Raw genomic sequence first — 12,625 nt, forward strand, 5'->3', positions numbered from 1 at the left:
CACCGTCCTCCACCAAGGTTGAGTATGCTGCATCTACAAGTTGTTGTGCACAGTTGCTATGGATGAGGCAAACTTTAAAGGATTACGGTGTCACTTGTGGCAAAGTGCCTCTTCTATGTGACAATCAAAGTGCTATCAATATTTCCCTCAATCCGGTGTTGTTGGGGAACATTGCATGGGAAACAAAAAAATTCCTACGCACACGAAGACCTATCATGGTGATGTCCATCTATGAGAGGAGATTTGGATCTACGTACCATTGTAGATTGCACAGCAGGAAGCATTAAGAAACGCGGTTGATGTAGTGTAATGTCCTCATGTCCCTCAATCCGCCCCGCGAACCGTCCCATGAACCGTCCCGCGATCCTTCCCACGATCCGATCCGATCTAGCGCCAAACGGACGGCACCTCCGCATTCAGCACACGTACAGCTCGATGATGAACTCGACCTTCTTGATCCAGCAAGCAAGACGGAGAAGTAGATGAGTTATCCAGCAGAGTGACGGTGATCCGGTGGTGCTGATGATCTACTCGTGCAGGGCTCAGCCCGAGCTCCGCAGAAATATGATCTAGAGGAAGAACTATGGTGTCTAGATCTGAGTTGCATGTGGCAAAAGTTGTCTCAAATCAGCCCTAAATCTCCACTATATATAGGAGGGAGGGGGAGGAGTCTTGCCTTGAGGGCCAAGCCCTCAAGGGTGCGCCGGCCAGGAGGAGAGGAGGATTACTACTCCAACTAGGATTGGAAAGTGGAGTCCTTCTCTTCCTTTCCACCTCCCCTTTTTTTCTTTCTTTGGTTTTCTTCTCTTGGCGCATAGGCCCTATTGGGCTGTCCCACCAGCCCACTAAGGGCTGGTGCGCCACCCCTAAGGCCATTGGGCTTCCCCCGGGTGGGTTGCCCCCTCCCGGCGAACTTCCGGAACCCATTCGTCACTCCCGGTACAATGTCGGTAATGCCCGAAAACCTTCTGATAACCAAATGAAACCATCCTATATATCAATCTTTGTTTCCGGACCATTCCGGAAACCCTCGTGACATACGTGATCTCATTCGGGACTCCGAACAACATTCGTAACCACTCATATAACTCAACTATACTAAAACATCGCCGAACCTTAAGTGTGCACACTCTGCGGATTCGAGAACTATGTAGACATGCTCCGAGCCACTCCTCGGTCAATATCCAATAGCGGGACCTGTATGCCCATATTGGATCCAACATATTCTTCGAAGATCTTATCGGTTGAACTTCAGTGTCAATGATTCATATAATCTCGTATGTCATTTGCTTTGTCCTTCGGTATGTTACTTGCCCGAGATTCGATCGTCGGCATCCGCATACCTATTTCAATCTCGTTACCAGCAAGTCCATTTACTCGTTCCGTAATAAAAGATCCACATGACTCATACTTGAGTCACATTGCTTGCAAGGCTTATATGTGATGTTGTATTACCGAGTGGGCCCCGAGATACCTCTCCGTCACATGGAGTGAGAAACCCCAGTCTTGATCCATACTAACTCAACGGACACCTTTGGAGATACCTGTAGAGTACCTTTATACTCACCCAGTTACGTTGTGACATTTGATGCACACAAGGTATTCCTCCGGTGCCAGTGAGTTATACGATCTCATGGTCATAGGAATAAATACTTGACACGCACAAAACAATAGCACTAAAACGACACGATCAATATGCTACGTTCATAGTTTGGGTCTTGTCCATCACATGATTCTCCTAATGATGTGATCCCGTTATCAAGTGACAACACTTGTCTATGGTTAGGAAACCTTGACCATCTTTGATCAACGAGCTAGTGAACTAGAGGCTTACTAGGGACAGTATTTTGTCTATGTATCCACACATGTATTTGAGTTTCCAATCAATACAATTATAGCATGGATAATAAACGATTATCACGAACAAAGAAATATAATAATAACTAATCTATTATTGCCTCTAGGGCATATTTCCAACAGTCTCCGACTTGCACTAGAGTTAATAATCTAGTTCACATCACCATGTGATTTTAACGAATCCAACACCCATATAGTTCCAGGGTCTGTTCACGTCTTGCTTGCGAGAGAGGTTTAGTCAACGGTTCTAAATCTTTGACATCCGTGTGTCCTTTACAAATCTTTATGTCATCTTATAGATGTTGCTACTACGTGTTATTCGGAAATACTCCAAATATCTACTCTACTATACAAATCTGTTTTACTACTCATAGTTTATTCAGATTAGTGTTAAATCTTGCATCGACGTAACCCTTTACGACGAACTCTTTAACCACCTCCATAATCGAGAAAAATTCCTTAGTCCACTAGTTACTAAGGATAACTTTGACCACTGTTTTAGTGATTCAATCCTGTATCGCTCTCTGTACCTCTTAACAGACTTGTGGCAAGGCACACATCAGGTGCGGCACACAGCATGGCATACTTTAGAGTCTATGGCTAAGGCATAGGAGACGACCTTCATCCTTTCTCTTTCTTCTGTCGTGGTCGGGCTTTGAGTCTTTACTCAAATTCACACTTTACAACACAGCCAAGAACTCCTTCTTTGCTGATCTATTTGAACTCTTTCAAAAACTTGTCAAGGCATGCATTTCATTTGAAAGCTCTATTAAGCTTTTTGATCTATCTCTATAGATCTTGATGCTCAACGTTCAAGTAGCTCTATCCAGGTTTTCCTTTGAAAAACTCCTTTCAAACAACCCTTTATGCTTCTTAGAAATTCTACATTACTTCTGATCTACAATATGTCAACCACATATACTTATCAGAAATCCTATAGTGCTCCCACTCACTTCTTTGGAAATACAAGTTTCTCATAAACCTTGTACAAACCCAAAAGCTTTGATCATCTCATCAAAGCGTATATTCGAACTTCGAGATGCTTGCACCAGTCCATAGAAGGATCGCTGGAGCTTGCATACTTGTCAGCATCCTTAGGACCGACAAAACCTTCTGGTTGTATCACATACAACCTTTCCTCAAGGAAACCGTCAAGGAAACAATGTTTTGACATCCTATGTGCAATATTTCATATACAATGTAGCGACCACTAACATAATTTGAACAGACTTTTAGCACCGCTATGAGTGAGAAAGTCTCATCATAGTCAACTCTTTGATCTTGTCGGAAACATCTTTCTGATAAGTCAAGATTTTCTTAATGGTGACTTTTCACCATCATTGTATGTCTTCAATTTAAAGATCCATCTTTACTCAATAGTCTTATGACCATCAAGCAGTTCTTCCAAAGTCTTCATGGATCCTCTCTCGGATTTCATGGCCTCCAGCCTTTTGTTGGAATGCGGGCCCACCATCGCTTCTCCATAGCTCGTAGGTTCATTGTTGTTCAACAACATGACCTCCAAGACAAGGTTACCGTACCACTATGTAGTAGTACGCGACCTACGAGGTTTGTAGTAACTTGATCCGAAGCTCAATGATCACCATAATCAGTTTCCACTTCAATTGGTGCACGTGCCACAGGAACAACTTCATGCGCCGTGGTACACACTGGTTGAAGTGACGGTTCACTAAACTCATCAAGTTCTACCACTCTCCCACTCAATTGTTTCGAGAAATCTTTCCTCAAGAAAGGACCCGTTTCTAGAAACAAACACTTTGCTTTCGGATCTGAGATAGGAGATGCATCCAACTGCTTTGGATATCCTATGAAGATGTATTTATCTGCTTTGGGTTCGAGCTTATCAGACTGAAACTTTTTCACATAAGCATTGCAGCCCCAAACTTTTAAGAAATGACAGCTTAGGTTTCTCGAAACCATAGTTTATATTCTGTCATCTCAACAAAAATACGTGGTGCCCTATTTAAAGTGAATGCAGTTGTCTCTAATGCATAACCCATAAACGATAGTGGTAATTAGATAATAAACATCATAGTATGCACCATATCAAATAGGGCGCGGCTATGACGTTCGGACACACCATCACACTATGGTGTTCTAGGTGGCATGAACTGCGAAACGATTTCCACATTGTCTTAACTGTGTACCAAAACTCGCAACTCAAATATTCATTTCTATGATTATATCGTAGACAGTTTATCCTCTTGTCACGACGATATTCACTCTGAAATAGCTTTGAACTTTTCAATATTTCGGACTTGTGATTCATCAAGTAAATACTCATGTATCTACTCAAATCATCAGTGAAGTAAGAACATAACGATATCCACTGCATGCCTCAGCACTCATTAGACTGCACACATCAAAAATGGTTTGCATCCAACAAGTTACTTTCTTGTTCCATGTGGTATGATTTTGCATGTCTCAAGTGATTCAAAATCAAGTGAGTCCAAACGATCCATCTGCATGGAGTTTCTTGATGCGTTTATACCAACACGTATGGTTTGCATGTCTCAAACGTTTCAAAAATAAGTGAGTACAAAGATCCATCAGCATGGAGTTTCTTCATGCATTTTACACCAACATGGCTCAATCGGCAGTGCCACAAGTATGTGGTACTATCATTATTACTTTGTATCTTTTTGGCACAAATATTATGAACATGTGTAATACTACGATCGAGATTCAATAAACCATTGAAGGTATTTATTCAAGCAAATAGAATAACCATTATTCTCTTTAAATGAAGAATCGTATTGCAATAAACACGATCTAATCATGTTCATGCTCAACGTAAACATTAAATAACAATTATTTAGGTTTAACACCAATCCCGATGGTAGAGGGAGCGTGCAATGTTTGATCACATCAACCTTGGAAACACTTCCAACACGTATCGTCATCTCACCTTTAGCTAGTCTCCGTTTATTCCACAGCTTTTATTTCGAGTTACTAATCACTTAGCAATCAAATCGGTATCTAATAACCACGTGCTACTAGCAGTACTAGTAAAGTACACATCAATATCATGTATATCAAATATACTTTTGTTGACTTCGCCAGCCTTCTCATCTACCAAGTATCTAGGGTAGCACCGTCTCAGTGACCGTTCCCCTCATATCAGAAGCACTTTAGTCTTGGGTTTGGGTTTAATCTTGGGTTTGTTCATTGGAGCAGCAACTGGTTTGCCGTTTCATGAAGTATCCCTTCTAGCACTTGCCCTTCTTGAAACTAATGGTTTTACTAACCACCAACAATTGATGCTCCTTCTTGATTTCTACTTTCGCAATGTCAAACAGTGCGAATCGCTCAAGGATCATTATATCTATCTTTGATATGTTATAGTTCATCACGAAGCTCTAGCAGCTTAGTGGCAGTGACTTTGGAGAACCATCACTATCTCACCTGGAAGATCAACTTCCACTTGATTCAAGCGATTGTTGTACTCAAACAATCTGAAAACATGCTCAACGATTGAGCTTTTCTCCTTTACTTTGTGGACAAAGAATCTTGTTGGAGGTCTCATACCTCTCAACAAGGGCACGAGCATGAAATCTCAATTTCATCTCTTAGAACATCTCTTATGTTCCGTGACGTTTCAAAACGTCTTCGGTGCCTTACTTCTAAGCCATTAAGTATTACGCACTAAACTATCACGTAGTCATCAAAAAATGTGTATGTCAAATGTTCGCAACATCCACAGACGACGCTCGAGGTGCAGCACACCGAGTGGTGCATTAAGGACATAAGCCTTCTGCGCAGCAATGAGGACAATCCTCACCTTTACGGACTGAGTCCGCAAAGTTGCTACTATTATCTTTCAACTAAATTTTCTCCAGGAACATATAGAAAACAATAGAGCTATAGTGCAAGCTACATCATAATTCGCAAAGACCTTTTGTCTATGTTCATGATAATTAGAGTTTAACTAATCAAATTACTTAATAAACTCCCACTCAAAAAGTACATCCCTCTAGTCATTTGAGTGGTACATGATCCAAATCCACTAACTCAAGTCCGATCATCACGTGAGTTGAGAATAGTTTCAGTGGTAAGCATCTCTATGCTAATCATATCAACTATACGATTCATGCTCGACCTTTCGGTCTCATGTGTTCCGAGGCCATGTCTGCACATGCTAGGCTCGTCAAGCTTAACCCGAGTGTTCCGCGTGTGCAACTGTTTTGCACCCGTTGTATGTGAACGTTGAGTCTATCACACCCGATTATCACGTGGTGTCTCGAAACGACGAACTGTAACAACTGTGCACAGTCGGGGAGAACACAATTTCGTCTTGAAATTTTAGTGAGAGATCACCTTATAATGCTACCGTCGTTCTAAGCAAAATAAGGTGCATAAAAGGATTAACAACACATGCAATTCATAAGTGATATGTTATGGCCATCATCATGTGCTTCTTGATCTCCATCACCAAAGCACCGGCACGATCTTCTTGTCACCGGCGCCATGATGACCCACAAGTATAGGGGATCTATCGTAGTCCTTCCGATAAGTAAGAGTGTCGAACCCAACGAGGAGCAGAAGGATCTGACAAGTGGTTTTCAGCAAGGTAATATCTGCAAGCACTGAAATTATCGGTAACAAGTAGTTGTGTGGTGAGATGATTCGTAGCAAGCAACAAGTAACAAAAGTAACAACGGTGCAGCAAGGTGGCCCAATCCCTTTTGTAGCAAGGGACAAGCCTGGACAAAGTCTTATAGGAGGTCAAACGCTCCCGAGGACACATGGGAATTTATGTCAACCTAGTTTTCATCATGTTCATATGATTCGCGTTCGCTACTTTGATAGTTTGATATGTGGGTGGACCGGCGCTTGGGTACTGCCCTTACTTGGACAAGCATCCCACTTATGATTAACCCCTCTCGCAAGCATCCGCAACTACGAAAGAAGAATTAAGACAAAGTCTAACCATAGCATTAAACTAGTGGATCCAAATCAGCCCCTTACGAAGCAACGCATAAACTAGGGTTTAAGCTTCTGTCACTCTAGCAACCCATCATCTACTTACTACTCCCTCTGTTTCTAAATATAAGTCTTTTAAGAGTTTTCATTAAGAAACTACATACGGATGTATATAGACATACATTAGAGTGTAGATTCATTCATCTTGCTTCGTATGTAGTCAAATAGTGAAATCTCTAGAAAGACTTATATTTAGGAACGGAGGGAGTACTTCCCAATGCCTTCCTCTAGGCCCAAATAATGGTGAAGTATTATGTAGTCGACATTCACATAACACCACTAGAGGAAAAAGAACATACAACACATCAAAAATCAAACGAATACCAAATTCACATGACTACTTATAGCATGACTTATCCCATGTCCTCAGGAACCAAAGTGACTACTCACAAAGCATAATCATATTCATGACCAGAGAGGTAATGAGTAGCATCAAAGATCTGAACATATAATCTTCCACCAAGTAATCCAACTAGCATCAACTACAAAGAGTAATTAACACTACTAGCAACCTTACAAGTACCAATCGGAGTCGCGAGATGGAGATTGGTTAGTGGATATGAACTAGGGTTTGGAGATGAGATGGTGCTGATGAAGATGTTGATGGTGATGAGTCCCCTCCGATGAGAGGAGTGTTGGTGATGACGATGGCGATGATTTCCCCCTCCTGGAGGGAAGTTTCCCCAGCAGGATCGTCCTGCCAGAGCTCTAGATTGGTTCTGCTCAAGTTCCGCCTCGTGGCGGCGGCGAATCCTCCGAAAAGCCTCCTCTTGATTTTTTCTGGAACGAAACCCTTCTTGTAGCAAAAGATGGGAGCCAGAGGGCCAGCTGGGAGCCCACAAGCCCCCTAGGCGCGGCCAGAGGGGTGGTCGCGCCTAGCAGGCTTGTGGCCCCCTGCTGGCGCCCCTTTGGTACTTCTTCGGCCTAGTATTTTTTATAAATCCCAAAAAAATCCTCGTTGATTTTCACGGCTTTTGAAGTTGCGCAGAATAGGTATCTCAAACTTGCTCCCTTTTCAGGCCAGAATTCCAGCTCCCCGTATTCTCCCTCTTCATGTAAACCTTGCCAAATAAGAGAGAAAAGGCATAAGTATTGTACCGTGAAGTGTAATAACAGCCCAAAAAGCGATAAATATCAACATGAAAGCATGATGCAAAATGGACGTATCAACTCCCCCAAGCTTAGACCTTGCTGGTCCTCAAGTGAAAGCTGAGATCAATAAATATGCCCACATGTTTAGAGAGAGAGAGGTGTCGACAAAACAAGATACGAACATGCAGGCATCATGATCATAATTAGAACAGCAATACCATCACATAATCTCTCATGCTAAAGTGATAATTCCTTCACAAAGTAAAGTATGGATCAAGAGCCTTACCGAGAATTAACAACCTATAGCCTTTAGTCATTGAAGCAATTGCAATTTATAATAACATCAAAAAGAGTCAAGTAAGATCTTGTAAAGCAAATCCACATACTCAATCATCTTTTTGTCTTCTACAATTGCCACAACTCACGTGGTACTCATGAGATAAAAGTTTTAGCTTAACACAGAGAAAGATAGGGGCTTATAGTTTCGCCTCCCAACCACTTATCTCAAGGGTAATGTCAACATTAATAGTTCATGAATACTTACTTCCAAGTTGACATATGAATATATATATTTCCCTAGCATATGATGTTAGCCAAGATAAAGACGAAATAAGGAATTGGTGTAGATCACCATGACTCTTACAAGGGCAAAAAGTAAAGGTACAAGATAGGACCTTTGCAGAGGGAAGCAAAGGTTGTCATGCGCTTTTGAGGTTTGGATGTGTGTCCTCTTTTTCTGAAGGAACGTCACTTTATATTCCCTGTGATAAAGAACTTTATTATGCAGTCTGTCGCTTTTATGTCTTCCTCATCACAGGTTCGTACAAAGCTTATTTTCCACACACTAATAGATCATCCATATTAGGGAGCAATTTTTATTGCTTGAACCGATGACAACTTACTTGAGGGATCTTATTCAATCCATAGGTAGGTATGGTGGACTCTCATGGCAAAACTGGGGTTGAAGGTTTATGGATGCACAAGTAGTATCTCTACTTAGTGCGGAAGTTTTGGCTAATATGAGGTGGAAGCAATCGTCACATGCTAAGGGATCTTAGTCATATACCATTGTTCGGAACCAAGCAAACACAATTCATTATGTTGTCTTCCTTGTCCAACATCCACTTCTAAGCATGTAATAGTGTAGTGAGTGTTCACAATCATAGATGGTGTCAAAGATGATATATTTATATGTGAACCTCTCCTTCTTTATCACTTCCTATTAATTGCAACAATGACCAAGGTCTACGTTTGTCTACCCTCAACAAGTTTCAATCATCATTCTTTTTATATGTGAATCCATCACTTCCCATAAGATCATTACATGATCTTTCATGCTTTTGTTCTTTTCTCATTCTTTTGATCATGGCATGAGGCAAGGCCCTTAACTAAGACACTCTTTATTATATGGCTCACGAGCTCGAATACATCGGGGGTGACACAAAGCAAATCTCAAACCTAAAACACTAAGACCTTTAATCTACTAGAGAAAAATAAAACCGAAACGGAACGAACTAAGAAAAGGCAAAGACAAAAGATGTGATGGTGATACGATACCGGGGCAACTCCCCCAAGCTTCGCACAAGCCAACGGGATTGCCCATACCCATGCTTAGTTGTCTTCCTTTGGAGGTGATGGTGGTGGAGTTGTTGCAACATGGGTTTGATCCTCCGTCTTCCAAGGCATAGGTGCTCCATCATGGAAAGATGACCGAGTCTCCGGAATCCTCAAATCTGCACCCAATCGTATTGATTTAAATCTATACTCATACTCACGGTTTTGGTTCTGCAGGTCATAGTTCTGGGCTTGGAGGTGATCAATTCTGTCATAGAGCCTGGAGAGGTGCTTCCCGATGTCATTGGCATCGATCTTGTGCTCATTGGTGAACTTCGTGATCATCATGTGGTTGGCGTTGAGTCCATGCTCCACCATCCCTTGGCACTTGAAGACTTGTTGCTCCATTGCTTCGAGGCTCACCTCCACGCTTCCGGACTTCTTGGGCCCCTCAACATCACGGATGTGCAACATCCCCTCACGCATCTCGATAGATTGAGGGTGTTGCAGCACTCCCGCAAGGTAGGGATTGATGACCTTCTCGAGGATGTTGTCCTTCGGAGCTTTTGGGGATGTCATAGCGCTCTAGATCTGCAGCAGAAACAAGCTCGAAACGAAACAGAGGTAATTTGCGTGATACGAGGGTCAGACCTTTAGGGAGAATATATAATGATTTTTTTCTGACCAGAAGGAGTACTCCGCAAGAAAGCGAAGTCCGGGAGGCACACGAGGTGGCCACAAGCCCCCCAGGCGCGGCCAGGGGGGTGGCCCGTGCGTGGCAGGCTTGTCGCCTCCTCGTGCGCTTTCCGAACTACTTCAAATTTTTCTATTTTCTCAAAAATTCCAAAACGGAGAAAATTTCCTACTGGAAAAGTTTTGGAGTCTGTTTACTTACCGAATCACATACCTCTTCGTTTTTGGAGTCTGAAATAGGCTGATAAATATCCCTTAGGTACTCCTTCGGAGTTATGGTATTGATAATATTGCTTTCAACATTTATGGGAGTACGTGAGATATAATGCTTGATTCTCTGCCCATTTACCACTCTCGGACAATTACCTTCTGGGTTGTTGATCTTGATGGCACCGGAACGATATACTTCCTCAACAATATAAGGACCTTCCCATTTAGAGAGAAGCTTGCCTGCAAAAAATCTTAAACGAGAATTATAAAGCAAGACATAATCACCTACATTGAACTCAATCTTTTGTATCCTTTTATCATGCCACCTCTTAACCTTTTCTTTGAACAACTTGGCATTCTCATATGCCTGAGTTCTCCATTCATCAAGCGAGCTAATATCAAATAACCTCTTCTCACCCGCAAGTTTGAAATCAAAGTTGAGCTCTTTGATTGCCCAATAAGCCTTATGCTCTAGCTCAAGAGGTAAATGACACGCTTTACCGTACACCATTTTGTATGGAGACATACCCATGGGATTCTTATAGGCAGTTCTATAAGCCCACAGTGCATCATCGAGCTTCTTAGACCAATTCTTTCTAGGCCTATTGACAGTCTTTTGCAGAATTAGTTTAATCTCTCTATTGCTTAGCTCTACTTGACCACTGGACTGAGGGTGATAGGGAAACGCAATTCTATAGTTGACATCGTACTTAGCAAGCGTTTTATGGAAAGCACCATGAATGAAATGTGAACCACCGTCGGTCATTAGATATCTAGGGACTCCAAATCTAGGGAAAATAACTTCTTTAAGCATCCTGATAGAGGTGTTGTGATCAGCACTACTAGTGGGGATATCTTCTACCCACTTAGTGAGGTAATCAACACCAACTAGGATGTGAGTATACCCGTTGGATTTTGGAAAAGGTTCCATATAATCAAAGCCCCAAACATCAAATGGTTCAGTGACAAGTGAATAATTCATAGGCATTTCCTGACGTTTACCGATATTACCTATTCTTTGACATTCATCACAAGACAAGACAAACTTACGGGCATCCTTAAAGAGAGTGGGCCAATAGAAACCTGATTGCAATACCTTGTGTGCAGTTTTATCTCCCGCATGGTGTCCTCCGTAGGCCTCGGAGTGACACTTCTATAGGATCTGTCCCTGTTCATGTTCAGGTACACAACGTCTAATAAAACCATCTACTCCTTCCTTATAAAGGTGAGGATCATCCCAAAAGTAATGTCTCAAGTCAAAGAAGAATTTCCTCTTTTGCTGGTAAGTGAAACTAGGTGGTATATATTTGGCAACAATATAGTTTGCATAATCAGCATAACACGATGCACTACGTGAAGTATTGATGACATTCAATTGCTCATCAGGAAAGCTATCATCAATAGGTTGTGGGTCATCAAGAACATTCTCCAACCTAGACAAGTTATCTGCTATGGGGTTATCAGCACCCTTCCTGTCGACAACGTGCAAATCAAATTCTTGTAGCAAGAGAACCCATCTGATAAGTCTAGGTTTAGCGTGTTTGTTCTCCATGAGATACTTAATAGGAGCATGATCAGTGTGAATAGTGACTTTGGAATCAACTATGTAAGATCTGAACTTTTCACATGCAAACACGACTTCTAAAAATTCCTTTTCCGTAGTAGCATAGTTTCTTTGGGCACTGTCTAGAGTTTTACTAGCATAGTGAATAACATTCAACTTATTATCGACTCTTTGCCCTAGGACAGCACCAACAGCATAATCACTAGCATCACACATGATTTCAAAAGGTAAGTTCCAATCAGGTGGTTGAACAATAGGTGTAGTTATCAAAGCCTTCTTAAGTATTTCGAAGGCTTCCTCACAATCATCATCAAAAACAAATGGAATATCCTTTTGCAAGAGATTGGTAAGAGGCCTAGAAATCTTAGAGAAGTCTTTAATGAACCTTCTATAGAAACCAGCATGACCAAGGAAACTTCTTATAGCTTTGATATCTGTGGGGAATGGCATTTTCTCGATTGCATCAACCTTAGCCTTATCGACTTCAATACCTCTTTCAGAAATTTTATGTCCTAAGACGATGCCTTCATTAACCATAAAGCGGCACTTCTCCCAATTCAAGACAAGATTGGTATATTTACATCTCTGCAAGACTCGATCAAGGTTGCTAAGGCAATCATCAAAAGAAGACCCGTAGATGAAGAAGTCATC

This window comes from Hordeum vulgare, chromosome 3H, assembly GCF_904849725.1.
Source record: "Hordeum vulgare subsp. vulgare chromosome 3H, MorexV3_pseudomolecules_assembly, whole genome shotgun sequence".
NCBI lineage: Eukaryota > Viridiplantae > Streptophyta > Magnoliopsida > Poales > Poaceae > Hordeum > Hordeum vulgare.